We start from the raw sequence: 6,000 nt of genomic DNA on the forward strand, positions 1-6,000 counted from the left end.
CCTTTAGGAACATTAGCTTAGATTTTTCCTATTTTATTTCAGCATTGTAATCCTCACTCTTTATTATGTGAGGCTTGTGTTTTTGCAAAACAAACTCGTTCTGTTTATTCTAGTTCCAATAAAAGATGTTCTAAACCATTTTCTATGATTCATTCTGATGTCTGGGGTCCCTCACGTACATCTTCTATTTCTGGTTTTAAGTGATTTGTCACCTTTATTGATTGTCACACACGCACCACCTGGGTTTATTTAATGCGACACAAAAGTGAAGTGTTTTCTTGTTTTAAAGTTTTTTATAGCTTGGTTCAAACTCGGTTCCAGGCCACCATTCAAACTCTCCGGAGTGACAATGGTCGTGAATATTTCGATGGAGCATTTCGAGTTATTCCTTGCTACTCAAGGTATTATTCATCAAACCAGTTGCGTTGACACTCCACCCCAAAATGGAGTGGCTGAACGCAAAAATAGACATCTCCTTGATGTGGCTCGCTCTATTATGTTTGAGATGCATGTCCCTTCTCATTTTTGGGGTGAGGCTGTTTTAACGGCTGCTTACCTTATCAACAGAATGCCCTCTCGGGTCCTTGACTACAGGTCCCCTCTTGATCTTTTAAAGGGGTCTTCTTCATATATTATTCTGCCCAAGATTTTCGGGTGTGTTTGTTTTGTTAGGAATCACTATGCCCATGGTAAGCTTGATCCTCGTGGTCTCGGCTGCATTTTCATTGGTTATTCTCCTACTCAAAAAGGGTATAAGTGTTATCACCCTACCTCTCGTCGTGTTTTTGTTTCCATGGATGTCGTTTTTCATGAGGCGGTGGCTTTCTTTCCCTCCTCGGCACCTCTTCAGGGGGAGTCTACACCTACTCTAGAAGATGTGCCGGTTACTATTCCACCTCCTCTAGATGAACCCATTGATGGTTACCATGCACCTTTAGATGATGATGTCCAGGGGGAGCAGCAGGTACAGCCAGAGAAAGACTTTAATCAGCAGTATTATAGAAAGAAAAAAGGACAAAGACAGCCCACCACTGCAGTATTACCACACCAACAGTTCTCCTCTGAACCAAGACCGAATGCCACTTCCTCTGGTAATATCTCTGATCCTTTAGATCCTTCTCTCTGATCCATCACTTGACCTACCCATTGCTCTTAGGAAGGGAAAAAGGTCTTGTACGCAACATCCAATTTCACAGGTTGTTTCGTATGAGTCTTTATCCCCCTCATTTCATGCTTTTGTTTCCTCTTTTTCCTCTGTTTCTATACCACAGACTTGGCAGGAGGCATTTGCAGATACTAGGTGGAAAGAGGCCATGGTCGAAGAAATGCAAGCTCTTAAGAAGAATGGTACATGGGATCTTGTCACACTTCCACCACAGAAGAAGACTGTTGGCTGCAAGTGGGTATTTGTAATTAAACAGAAAGCTGATGGAACTGTTGACCGTTTTAAAGCAAGGCTGGTTACTCGCGGATTTACTCAGACATATGGGATAGATTATTTGGAAACTTTTGCACCGGTTGCCAAAATGAATACTATCAGGGTAATTCTCTCTTGTGCTGTGAACTTAGGATGGAGTCTACAGCAACTTGATGTTAAAAATGCCTTCCTCCATGGTGAATTAGAGGAAGAAGTATATATGGATGTTCCTCCTGGGTTCTCATCTGCTGCAACTCACGGCAAGGTTTGTAAACTTAAGCGTGCTTTGTATGGCCTGAAACAATCACCATGTGCATGGTTTGGTCGCTTTCAGACAGCAATGTTGACATTTGGTTATAAACAAAGCAACGCATACCACACCTTATTCATCAAGAAATCAGACAGCATTATAACTCTCCTCATAATATATGTTGATGATATAGTCGTAATTGGAAATAACCCCGCTGAAATTTCCAAGTTGAAGACATATTTGGCCAAGGAATTTGAGATCACGGATCTAGGCATACTTCGCTACTTTCTAGGGATTGAAGTGGCTCATTCTTCTCAAGGGCTATTCTTATCTCAACGCAAGTATACTCTAGATCTTCTGTCTGAAACTGGCATGTTAGGCTGTTCTCCTGTTGATACGCCTATTGAGGCAAATGCTCGTTTCCGAGACACTGATGGTGAACTAGTAGACAAAGGGAGATATCAGAGGTTAGTCGGGCGACTCATTTATTTATCTCACACTCAGCCTGACATTGCCTATGTTGTGAGTCTTATCAGTCAATTTATGCATGATCCTCGGTCTAATCATATGGAAGCAGTACTCAGGATTTTACGATACTTGAAGTCGCACTGGTAAAGGTGTGTTATTATCCCGTCATGATCATCTGATTGAGGCTTACACGATTGATGACGGGCTGGTTCTCGATCAAAAATCCACCACAAGTTCTTGTACATTTGTGGGTGGAAATTGTGTTACATGGCGCAAGAAGCAAGCAAAGAGTGGCCCGTTCAAGTGCAGAGGCTGAATTTAGAGCTATGGCTCTCGGTATTTGTGAACTATTGTGGCTCAAAACCTTGCTACAAGATTTGAGCATTCCTATTACTCTACCTCTGCGACTCTACTGTGACAACAAATCAGCAATAAGTATTGCCCATAATCCAGTGCAGCATGATAGGACGAAACATATTGAAATTGACCGTCATTTTATCAAGGAGAATCTGGATAATGGGACTATTTGCGTTCCTTATGTGCAATTTGGAGACCAGTTGGCTGATGTGTTCACAAAAGGATTAAGTGGAAAAGTTTTTCAACCTCTAGTGTGCAAGTTGGGCATGACAGATATTTATGCACCAACTTGAGGGGGAGTGTTAGAATATGGGCTTTCCGTGAGACATGGGTCGACCCATGAGGTTGTTTTTCTATTTAGTTGTTTATTCCTATTCCTAGCTATACTATGTTGCCTAGATAGCTAGTTAGAGTTAGAGTTCTAATTGTAATTGGTTTCTTATGGATTTACTATTATAAATAAATCGTGGAGGGCTCATTGCTCTACACAAGCCATTATTATCATTATTTCTTCACTTTTTCTCGATGGAACTAAAACCAGCGGAAGAACAGAACATGCCCGTATACCGAAAAAGCTCCTTCGATTTACCACCAATCGACCTAAAAATTCAGGAGGAGAATCGCAATCCACTACCCTCTTGAAAACAACAGAAGACAATCCAAGAGAACTACTAAATACCTAGTAGGGAAGCTCTGAACTCGAATCTAGCAAAACAGTCACAACCAGTGATAGTTGTTGGTTTGCAACTCGGGGTAAAGTGAGTTTTCAGGTCTGAAATTCTACGGTTTAGTTCACATACAGAAGCTCTACCTTCTAAAAGGAACTCAGGTTTCGACCAGGTTTTGACCAACCAAATTTTCGAGTTGGCTCGAGATCTCGGTCGAGTTGGTGTAATTTTTTTTTTTTAACTCGAAGGCTGGTTTCAATGGGTTTTAAACCTATTTTGGGACTGAAACTTGGTATTTAGCCTATTTTAGGCCATTTAAACACAATGGCAGTATCAGATTTTGCAAAAACAAAGTCCAAATAGGAGTTTCACTTAGTGGGAAACCAAGACAGATTGTTTAACTCTGATTTATATTGCAGGAGTTATGTACCGGTCAAACTTAATTTGGTGTGCGCGAATGCTGTCAACATCGCTCTAAATGAAAATATTTTTTTGGACATCAAAATAAATGAATATTTTACCGCATTTTTGGTTTTTAGCAATGTTTTACCATATTAAGATTTATGAAATTTTTAGATTTGAGAAAAACCCCAACATTAGAAAGTTGAAAATTGCACCCACCGCCGATTGCACCTACCACCAAAAATCCAATTTTTGTTCTTGAACTGGGGGGTTGACTTTTTTTCCTTTTGGAGTTTGATTTTTTAACTATTTTTATTGGATTCAACTAGGGGGTATTTGCTTGATTATGAATAATAACTTAAGTAAATGAAATACAAAACATTTACTTAAATGATATTAGGCATAAATAAGTGTCTGTCCTATATACAAGTGTTTGTCCTGTGTCTATATACCAAGGTTTGCATAGATAGGTGTCTGTATACCAAAATGACAGTAGAACCCAACAGATAACTCACGAGATTTGTAGAGTTCCGGAAGTCTTTAAAGGAAAAAAGGGTTGAAATCTGGATCGGGTCGAGATCTCACAAGTTTTAGTTCCATGACCTTCTATCAAACTCTCAAGGTGAAAGGGCTAGGGAGGAAAATTATCTCCTGCAAAGATTCAGACTTGGGATGAGAGAGATCAACTCAATATAGTAGGACTGCATCTACTAGGGGTGTCAAGCGGTCGGTTTGGTCCAGTTTCAGTCGGGCTGAATTGGTTTCGGTTAGGGAATGAGTGAAACCAAAACCAAATCATTAAGAATCTTCGGTTTTCGGTCGAGGTTTCGGTCTAGTAAGGTTTCAGTTTTTTCAATACCGGGTTTACACCTGTTTAGATCGGTTTGTTTTCGAGCTTGAACAGCAATGCGAACTTACATTCATAACTTATAAGTGAGGAAAGATGTGGTAAAAACACTTTAAATCATCCTCCGCAAGTCAAACAAGTAAACAACTTGATTTAAATGTGTTCATGTTGTAATCGGAACAAAGAGGAATAAATTGTAATGGGAAGATGACTAGTATTAAAATCAATGAAAAAAATAGAGTTTGTAGTGAAATCATTGTTACAAATCAAATCATTGTAAAGGGAAGATGACTAATATTGAAATCACTCGATGACTACTCAATGAAAAGATAACTAGAGTTGAAATCACAAAATGACCCAAACTAATTTTGTATACTGAACAAGGAGATCAATGGAAGCATTGCTACAAATAAATTTCCCTATTCAAAACCTCATACTTATTGATTTGTAACAATTCCCCTTACAACCAGAAATCTTCTCACTCACATTGAAATTAATGGATAATAAATTCACCTAGTCATAACCTCATACTCAATATTTTTTTTATCAGTTTCATTCGGTTTGGTTTTGATCTGGATATCGGTCGGTTCGGTGCGGTCCGGTTTTCAGCCAGTTCCATCATACTCCAGCACAAAACTAGTCCATAAGGATCAGTTTGGTTCGGTTCGGCCGGGGCTAGGTTTTGACACCCCTAGCAGCTATTGTCAAAGACATAACAAGGGAGAATACGATCCAGAATAGCAACAAGGAACAGAGAAAATAATAAGAGAAGGGAGAAATAGAGGAATACCTGAAATAGAAACTCAGATACACAAGGAGGAAAAAGAGAACAAGTGTAGCTCCACAGCCGTGAAAGGTAAAACCAAGCTCTAATTTTTTCCAATATTCCAATCCAATTCCATTGATTGATTATATCAAATATAAATAGACTTGTAACAACTAACCTATTCAAACTCAATGACTGGAGTTTGAATCAAACTCCACAACCCCATCTCCTACAACTCTATCAGCTTAATAAAAGAAAATTTACAAAAATATCCTAATTATCCTTCGTGCAATTGCATCAGCTCTCCCACTCTTAAAAGAACTCAACTACGTCAAGTTAGGTCATGAACACAAGATGCCCCTATAATGAACTCGACGATGAGGTGGCACATATCTCGGGGACCAAGGTCGGACCGCAACTCCATGAGTGGGAGGAGACACTGATCCATAACTAGAGAAGGGGAGAACTATCGGCGTCGAGGCATATCCGTTCGCATGTAACAACATCAGAAATGTTCGCCCTCTTTGTTTCACTTTGATGATGTTCTGTGCACCATTTGGTAGCAAACCAACCTTATGTTGCCATGGTCGCCCTAAAAGAACGTCAGAATGTGCTAGGGGGCTAACTAGGCAAGACACCCAGAAGTGAAGTGGCCAAACTGTAGAGTAACAAGCACAACTGCAATAGCCTCTTCTCCAACATTAGGCTCAAAACCTCACATATAGATTTTCTAGAAAAGATGCTTTTACGAAAGGTTAAGTGCTCAAATTAAGTCTGTGGAGATGAGATTGGCTTCCACTCCAATATCGACAACTGTATGTACTG

This window comes from Telopea speciosissima, chromosome 7 (genome assembly GCF_018873765.1).
Source record: "Telopea speciosissima isolate NSW1024214 ecotype Mountain lineage chromosome 7, Tspe_v1, whole genome shotgun sequence".
Classification (NCBI taxonomy): Eukaryota; Viridiplantae; Streptophyta; class Magnoliopsida; order Proteales; family Proteaceae; genus Telopea; species Telopea speciosissima.